Source organism: Brachycentrus maculatus, unplaced genomic scaffold, assembly GCF_059751285.1.
Source record: "Brachycentrus maculatus isolate JH-2025_06_01 unplaced genomic scaffold, ASM5975128v1 h1tg002314l, whole genome shotgun sequence".
Taxonomy (NCBI): Eukaryota; Metazoa; Arthropoda; class Insecta; order Trichoptera; family Brachycentridae; genus Brachycentrus; species Brachycentrus maculatus.
Genome location: NW_028282803.1, coordinates 1 through 9,998, shown reverse-complemented (window position 1 = coordinate 9,998; position 9,998 = coordinate 1). Strand labels below are relative to the sequence as shown.

The 9,998-nt window shown below is 39.3% G+C and overlaps 1 pseudogene; it reads left to right on the top strand.

Annotated features, from left to right (window-relative positions):
- The first annotated feature begins 296 nt into the window (after positions 1–296).
- On the top strand, positions 297–2,494 carry LOC148298242 (dynein axonemal heavy chain 12 pseudogene; annotated as a pseudogene).
- The last annotated feature ends 7,504 nt before the right edge of the window (positions 2,495–9,998 follow it).

Below are 9,998 nucleotides of genomic sequence, written 5' to 3'. Positions count from 1 at the left end.
AATTTATATTAAGGTCACCGTCATCAACTTCAGCATAACCTTCGAAGGACTGAAAGACCAACTTTTGGGAGACGTTGTCAAATATGAATTGCCAAGCGTTTAAAAGCAGCGAGATGAGGTTGTGGTTAGCATCTCAAGTAGCAAGAAGTCCCTAAAGGAGGCGCAAGACAACATTCTGACTCTGCTGTCTGAAAGTACAGGCATGATCTTGGATAACATCGAACTCATCAAGACCCTCGAATAAAGCAAAAAGAGTAGTGCGATAATAAAAAAGAAACTATAGGAGACAACAGCGATCGAATAGCAAATAAACTAATCCAGAAACTCCTACATACCCATTGCGATTCGTGGTACTGTGCTTTACTTCGTTATTGGGGACTTATCAGGCATCGATCCCATGTATCAGTTTTCTCTGAATTATTTCAAGAAGCTGTTTCTAATTGCAATCGAAGCGGCTGAGGCTTGCTCATAACTCGAAAAGAGGCTGGAAGTATTGATGGACGGGATTACCAAGCTCATGTTCACTGATATCTGCAGAGGGCTCTTTGAATCTCATAAAAAAATCTACTCCTTCCTGATCTGCACCTCGATACGAAGGCAAGACAATCGGATCAATTTCGCATAATGGAACTTACTGGTCAGGGGATCTATCAAGCCTGCAACGACTCCCAATGCTGATCCATCATTCTTCTCGCAGCTGAATTGGGATTATCTGTCAGCAGCCAGTGAGACGACGGCAGAGGGCAAGGGCCTTTTATAAAATTTGAAAAACAATTTGCCCTCTTGGAAGTAAATCATAAAGAGTCAAAACTTCGTTCAAGAGACCTTGCCGGCGCCCTTTAATGAGGTTAATGCATTCACGAAGTTAGTCTTTATACGTGGCCTTGCTCCTGAAAAGATTATGAAATAATTTTCGAACTACGTTGCGTTAGAAATGGGCAGTTTTTACGAGGAAATCAAAACTACAACCACAGATGAAATATTCAAAACTTTAAACTTCAAAACTCCCTTGATATTTATTTTATCAGTCGGAGCAGACCCCACCTCCTCGATGATTAAGTATGCTCAAGACAAAGGAAAGCAGCTCTCCGTTATCAGTCTCGGGCAGGGACAAGGGAAAAAAGCAGAAAAAGCTATCAATCGAGCGAAAGGAGAAGGAGGGTGGGTGCTTCTAACCAATTGCCATTTAGCCAAATCCTGGATGCCCAGCCTTGAAAAAATTGTCTTAGGATTTTCAGAGGAGTATCAAGGTAGTGACCAATTCCGGCTTATTCTCACTTCAATGCCTGCAGACTACTTCCCCGTTCCAGTCCTACAAAATGGCAGCAAGCTCACTCTGGAGCCTCCTCGAGGTTTGAAAGCGAACTTAAAAAAATGTTTCACTGATCTCAACGATGAATTTTTCGGGCAAGTCGAGCACAAGCAATCGGATTGGCATAAGTTAGTGTTTTCGTTAGTGTTTTTCCATGCTGTCATTCAGTAGCGCCGTAAATTTGGCCCTCTGGGATTCAATATTCGCTATGAATTCAATGACTCTGACCTCTCTATTTCGTTCGCGACTCTGAGCATGTTTTTGAATTCAGTTGGAGCTGAGGATCGTGTTCCGTGGGATGCAATGCTTTATATGACTGGACATATAAACTATGGGGGCCGAGTGACCGATGATTGGGATCGAGTCTGCCTTTTGTCCATTCTAAAAAAGTACTACAATCAAACTGTATTGGATAAAGAAAAGTATGAACTGTCCTCATCGAAAATATACTTCGTCCCAATTTTGGGCAGTAATAAGACTTACTTAGAGTACATTCAAAGCTTACCCAATTTTGAAGACCCCGAGGTATTCGGGATGCACGAGAACGCTAATATTACTTATCAAAACCAAGAATCGACAAAGATCATGGAGACAGTGCTTTCGATTCAGCCTAGAGTCTCTTCTGGAGCAAGTGGAAAAAGTCCTGATGAGATTGTGACAGAAATGGCCGAAATATTTTTGTCACAAGTGCCAGACTTGCTTCTGTAGAACTAGGGCAACCAATAGCTATTTGCGACAAACGAAGTTGGGTACATGCACTCCTTGTCGATCGTGCTCTTACAGGAAATCGCCAAATTTAATAATTTGCTCACGAAAGTGAAGAGATCTTTGCAAGATCTTATCAAAGCAATCCAAGGCTTAGCTATCATGTCTCAAGATCTTGATTAAATGTATCTGTCCTTCCAGAACAATACTTTGCCAGGCATTTGGAAAAAAGTCTCTTATGCTTCCCTCAAGCCTCTCGCATCTTGGTTCAAAGATCTCTTGGAAAGAGTGCAGTTTTTAAGGTAGTGGCTCATGAATAAACTACCCAACTGTTTCTGGATGAGTGGCTTGTACTTCCCGCAAGGCTTTCTAACTGGCGCTCTGCAGGCTCACTCTCGTCTGTACAAGATTCCGATAGATACACTCAGCTTCAAGTTCAGAGTGCTGCAGTTGTAAAAGTAGAAGGTTGCCAACCCCCCTTAAGTAAAAATTTATAATATGTTAGAATGGAGTGTACATTAATGGCCTGTATCTTGATGGCGCACGTTGGGATTCAGCTCAAGAAACGCTGGTGGACCAAGTCTTGGGTAAGCTGTACTTCCCGATGCCTGTCATTCACTTTCTGCCCTTCGAGAACTATGTAAAGAAGCCCGAAAACTATCGCTGCCCGTGCTACAAGACATCGAATCGAGCAGGTGTACTTTCGACAACCGGACAAAGTACCAATTTCATCTTGCCTGTGGATCTCCCTTCGAAAAACCCCCCATAGTTCTGGACTTTGAGGGGGACAGCACTATTATGCCAGCTTGATGATTGATTTATCGAAAATGATTAAAATAATTATAGGTATAGCACTTTAGATGACATATAATCAAATTATCATCATCATGAAGTCATTCTTCCTATATTTGAGTATCTCTCACCCTTACATACTCATTCATTCCCTTTACTGTTTTCCATTTGCTAATTTTTTCATCGGCCTACTGAGGTCCACCATGGTCATGATACAAGAGGCAGCCGAGTAGGAGTAAACAGCCAAATGCAACTACCCCAAAGACTTAACTTTACATTCGTGCATGTATTTCGAGAGAGTGAGTATAAAATGGGGTCATTATTTCGCAAATTCGACCATACACACCATAGTAGTCGATGAGTTCATTCAAAGCTTCCTTTATCTATGACTTATTGCATGCATACATGTTCAGCGGACTCCCTATTGATGATTATGTTAATCTTGCCACTGTTCGGCTTGGATAGGCAGAGCTAGTGCCTGTTCTATAGGTTAATAGAGTGCATGACCAGCAGCAACATATAGAATACAGCACAGATGCACAGGCAAGTATTGTAGAACATTGCGTAGAGCAACTTCTTCCACGAACCTGCTGCAAAGTGCAACGCCACCAATTTTATGCAGATCAGCCAACATGCAACCCAGCCAAATGCGCGATATGCAAGCTAGGTGAGATCAGCCAGCAGTATGTGGTTTGCGATCCAGCTTTTCATGTTGTAGATAGAGTTAGTCACATCGAAGAATGATCTGCCTAATTCCCCTTCAAGTGCTGCATGTCCACCGATAAGAATCTTCTAGATTCTGCTTCTTACCTGCTGCTGGTAGTTTTCGGCTTGTAGGAATTCCCAGCCCACCCATTTAGCCGCTCCTTATTTATGGTGGGCTTGATCCGAAAGCTGTTCGAGATTGCCACCCATAAATGTTCGGTACAGGAGATGGACAGACGTCTGGATTCTCAGTATCACAATATAGTTACTTTGCAAGTTCATAATAACTGTACCCGAAAGCTAATACCATGCAAATAATGTACAAAAATGCACGTTTATTTACTTCAAATCCTGAAGAGTCGAATCTGCGCTTCACCAGCCAATAATTCCCGAAGCCGAGCAGAAACAGTATGGCTGATATATGGGAACAACCCCTCAATAGCAATGCCAATGATAGTGAGGATTGGTTGCATGCAATATACATTTGAATGAGGTTTATTTCAGAGAACTATGTGAATAACTTGGCTGCAATACCTGCGAGGATCAGAAGTAAGGTTAGATGCATGATGAACTGCTTAGTTAGTTTCGAAAGAAGCATAAGAGCACAAATATTCAGGCGAAATCTCACTAATCGAATGTATATATGTGTATTAACCTTATATAAAATATCATACCCGCATCCGATGATCTTTTGTTTGCGAGATGGCAATTCTGAGACTGAATTAAAAGATTTATTTTTGTAGGTCAGAAAATTGTATATTAAAGCATGAATTTTCGAAGTCAACAACATTTGAGCATTTGTAAACACAAATATAAGACTTAAAAACTTTATTTAATTTTTATTATAATTGAGATTCGATTAAATATTAAACCGAATTAAGCAAAGGCGCCTTAGCTGGAACTATTTTCACGATCATCAGGTAAAGATTGGTCTTGAAAAAATTATTTTTTTCTTCAAATCAAAAATCCGAAAATTGTTGTTTTGTGGGCTGAAAGATTGCGATAATGGGATGAAATTTTATTTTATTTCAGATCAGAATACGTTAGGTTTTAATATTGGAGCATTATTGCAAAGTATTAAAGGAATATTTTATTGTTGAAAGATAAGCAATGAAACTCTTCAAGTGGAAAGTGGAAAGAAGGGATGGTGAAAGTCGAAAGAATGGAAGAATGGAAGAAAAATAAAAGTTAGTAATGAGCATAAAGGAAATGAATGCTTGTAAATGGGCAGAAAAGAAACGAAAATTATCGAATTAGCAAAAAAGAAAGAAATGTTTAAAAAAAGTAAAACAAGACTAAAGGCAGAATCAAATTTTGTCACCATTCTTGAGAACTGCCTAATGTAATTGATGCTAAAAGTTGTATAATTTGTAATTATACTTATTTATTGTTGGGCTGAAAGCTTATTTTAGAAAATAACACCTCGATCTCTCACTTTTTTATTACTCAAAAATTTCTGAAAAATTCAGTGAACTCAATAATATTCATAGAAAATATTTTACATTTTCAATATATGAGTCTTCAATCCTCACCTAGTTGGATCTGAAAAGTTCAAAAAATTAATCTTTAGCTTCCTGGCGCAATTTTGGCTAAGAAAACTTTTTTTTTATCGAAAATCTTTGAATGACTCTGATTTTGTTATTCTTGATTCTTTCTGCTTCACTTTATCGGCCTTATATTGGTGCCAACTAAATAAAGGGCTTTTTTGCCTAATTTGCTAAAATATTCAATTAAATCTAAATTGTAACCGAAATAACGAAAAATACTTTTACTCTTACTTTTTTGACTCAAGCTTTGTTTCTTCGAGGATAATTGCCAATAAAGATAGAAAGGAATAAAATAAGAAACACAATAGTAAAGAAGTACGAGTGCAATTTATATAAATTATAGCTATCAGTCGCCTTCGGCGAAGCTTGTTTAAAATTTCATTATCATATAATAGATGAATATTTTGCGATTGTCGCAAATATCAGCCATAAGAAAAAATAATGTACACATAACATAACGACTTTATAAAAAGCGCATAAGTCAGTTTAATACAATTTATAACTGTTTACAGCTGTTGGCAGAAAGTAATTAATATGCCTTGATACTTCTGTGATGAAATAACAACAAATTGCATGCCGAACTTCTATCGCTGATTACATTAACAGAGCGAAGTTGCTTTGTTTGACAGACATAAATGATCGCATTGCAATATGAGTGCAGTTTAGTTGCAATGGCATAAGTTCTTAGAGATAGCAATACATTCATTTAGGATAATAGCGTTTGCTGTATAAATCATACGGATGTCAATGATGACAAATTTAACTGAGTGGGCGAAGGGCCTTGGGTTCCTTTGTAGTACACTTGATCTCCGGCGGATAAGGACTGTCCTTGGTAAACCGATTCTAAGTTAGAGCAGCCTGCAACGTTTAGTCTCATGTTCCCGGAGTCGGTTCGAAGGCTGATTGATCCTGGCTGAACTGAGAGCACTTCGCCTGAGCCAGTCACTGAGTTCACCCCGGATCCTGAGCAGGTATGCTGGCTGAGGCTGCTCGCGCCTGGCCCAATAACAGTATTCAAAGTTTCGACGCTCAATGGATAGAGAGTAGTGACTGTCGAGGGCCTCGCGGGGTCGACTCCAGTTCTGTAGGCGCTTGATAAGTACGTGTTCAGGTTCCCAATAAGAACTTGCTTGCCAGCAGCTGAGCCAAATGAAGTGTTTCCAACAGAGGTACCGATGTTCACACCGCTGACATTGGGGATAACTGAAAATGGAAGAGAGGAAGTGTAAACTGAAATGAGTTCTTCAACTGCAACATCAGCCAACCCCTTTTCACTCTGGCCGATTCTAGGTTGAAGTTAGCAGTCCTCAGAGATTGGGTATCCGTATTCAGCCTCTTTGTCATAGCCTCGACATTTTGTCTCGCAATTTTGACGTCGTTGGCCATGGCGTCGCAGATGTAGTATTGTCTGCTGAGGGCATTTTCAAGCCGAAACCATTCCGCTCGCAGAAGCTTAAGCTCTTCGGGGGATTTTACGATATTGCCTTTTAAAGCGCCAATGTCATCATTTTTACTTTTGACAAGTGCTTCCTGCGCCTCGAGCTGAGTCAGAAGGGCCCGGAAATTGGTTTAAATGCGCCCCAATTCGACTCTGAACACATTTAAGGACACATTGATTTGTTCGCATTGAGTTTGAACTTCCTGAATTCTGCTTTCAATGTTTGGGACTTGAACCAGGAGGCCACTTAAGACTTTAGTCAACTTCACGACTTCTGCATTGACGTTGTCAATGAGACTTTGAGCAGCAGCTTTATCGGAGGCAAGCTTGGCCTTTTGGGTTTTGGCTAAAGCTAACTCCCTTTCTAAGTCTGAAATCTGCTGGTTGACAATGGAAGTCTGTCTGTCTATTTGTCTGATAGTCTCAGGTGCATTAATCGCGCTATCTTTAGAAGTTAGGATTTCCGCCTGCACCCCAGCGATTTGGGACCGTAAGCTTGCCAGATCATCAGTCAATTTATTCTTTTTCACAAGGCACTGGCTCAGCTCATCTTCGAGAGCTGCGAGCTTAGCGGCATTTGGAGATCGTTTGCTTTCGATATCATTTCTTTGAACAATGAGTTTGTCGAGTCCGATTTGCAGGCCTTTCAAGGCAACCTCCGCATCTTTAACTTGGCTGTTAATGTTGACGATTTGAGTCTATCGATCAGCAATCGCATTTTCAACTTTGGCTTTGAGGTTGGCATAATTATATGTCTCATCAGTGCACATTTGGTAGTTTGCTTCGGCCTTTGACTCGAGAAGCGATAAGACGATAATGTCATTGGAAGCAGCATTAACGTTGGCAGTGAGTTTTTGCACAATTGAAATAAGGTTTGCAACAGCTTTATTAGAATTGATTTGCCTGTTAAAGATCGCGATTCTTTTAATATCGTCGACTGTTCTTTGATTTGAATCTCTTTGAGCGTTGTAGGAAACCTGGGTTGTAGCGATCAGAGAAGGGGCAGCGTTGAAACTTGTAGGATTTCCAGCTGGGCTATGGGCTGTCCGAGAGTTGGATGCTGGAGGCGCAGATCCACTCGACAATCCTTCATATGATTAGTACAGAGACGTTACTGAGCGAGATGTGATGATAGACCCTGTTGTGGACCCTGTTGTGGACCCTGTTGTGGACCCTGTTGTGGACCCCGATATGGACCCCGATGTGAACGCTGATGAGGACGCTGATGTGGACACTGATGTAGACGCTGATGTGGACGCTGATGTGGATCCGGGTGTGGATCCAAATCTCGAGTCGAGAGACCCGAAAGCGGAATTTGAAAAACCGAAGGTACCATTAACTGCGCGACCATCTAAAACTTTAACTCGAACACCACTGATTGTTAAAATAGCATTAACGTTTGTAATTTAACCAGTATTCTGATCTTTAATTGAAACACTCATACTAAAGGTGTCGCCCTGAATGGAGGTAATGTGAGGAACAGTCAATATATTCTTTTAAGTCTTCCATCCTGGGGGAAGATTGGAGATGCTGTACGAATAACGGCCACTCCCTCCTGCGGCAAATATTTGAAAAGAGGCAGATGTTCCAAATACTTTCGCCACATAGGACCCAGACTGAATTTGCAAGGAATTGATCGAGAGAGCAAGAATAACGAATAGTATTGCAATTGAGGCAGTCTTCATAGTTTTGAGGATCTGTATTTATTGTGAATAATAGTCTTATTCATCGAATTTATAGTATTCAATCTCACTGGATTCGCACAATGTTTTACAGAATCGAAGTTATTTTTGAATATATGACCCTCTGGCATCTTGGATATGAATTTTTTGAGGTTTCTCTATAAAATAATTCAAAATTTAACCTCTTCGAAAAGCTCCGACGTGATAATTAGGAAATTTTATTGAATAACCTATGAACTTTCGGCTAGGAACCGACCAAAACTTGATAGATTTAAATACTATTGCCTTTTTCGAATCAGCTTCTTCTAATGTCTTTTGTGAGCCACCTACTCAGCTTTATTTTAATATTCTAATCTCGAACAGCGACTCCCGCAGCATCTTTTATAAAATAATAAAATTAAATGCATGTCATGAGCCAGCACATTCCATTTCTTGCATTGCCAATAGCTTCCACACTATTAATACCTATACATTTTGTGGCTGATTAGGGTTTTTATTAATAATTGAAAAGAATTGAATCACTAAAAGATAACCAAACAAATTAAAGACATACGAATAAATAAAGGCATGAGGGGATCGACATTGTAAGAGCCCCCAATCTGGCATAAAGGCAAGGAATTTATAGTTTTAATCTTATTCCATTTAACCAAAATATTTAAATGACTCAGAATAAACCAAATAAAAATCAAATTATTTCATTAGCTTCTAAGGAAAATATAAATAATAAGGATAATTATTTTGATTATAATAGATATCAATATAGTGGATATGTATATATTCCATGTGTATATATTTATTTTTACAGATATAACAATAATAAATATCATAATTAGACCTCTGTTGCATAAACTTTGATCGAATTGAAGAAATCAGGTAAATGCAGCGTCCTGCCTGAAGTTAGGCAACGTTATACTGAAAGTAAGTATTGGATGCGATCCAGGATAGTCAGATTTTGTCAAATTGATCAAATTTCTTCAACCATTAAAGGCAGTGTGAATAAATTGACAAGCCTCTCTATATTAATTTACATGAGCATATATGAATCAAAATGGCATGCGTAGTTAAATATTATCTGCAGCCTTAGGCCCTCATAGCAGTATTATAACATAATCTAAATGCTGTCGCCGGCTATCAAGAAGATAACAATAAACAATGCTAAAAAATCGATGGCAGTCACCAAAAACTCCCCTATATCGGTGCCTCCCGAGACTCAATTCAACTTTCCCTCTGTCAATTCTCAAAAATAGTCTAAAGTTATGTCTAATTCGATCATGGGGGTCGCGGGCGAGAGTTTCGTAAGGTAGAAGTAGTACCAAGAAATCATCAACCGATTAACCGAGTAGAACAAACTGTACAAAGCCAAAAGCGACGAATCACTCATCAAAGTGCGTTTCTTAATTGAGAAATTGGAAAGTTACGGAGGCATGAATATTCTGCCCGAAAACATTAGCAAGTAGATTAGTGAAACAGACAAAAAGATTCGGAGCCTTGAAGAGGCCCTCTTTTCCAAAAAGACCAAACACATGAAGAAATTAAAAAAGAAAGTGAAGAAATTAATTAAAATTTTATAATTTTAGGTTTCGGACCAGGATATGGACGCAATTGAAGACGAGGCGTCAATCGTACTATTCTTAATCAACATTTTCACTGAAAAGTACAATGAAATGACCGCTGAGAAACTCGAAATCGATAAGCTGATGGATAAGCTGCAGTACGAGACAGTCTTCAATCGGCAGTCCATCGAAGAAGAGGCCGAGCTCTACAAACTCTAAAATGAAAGATTGATCAAGAGCATGAGAGAACTCGAACTGATGTAA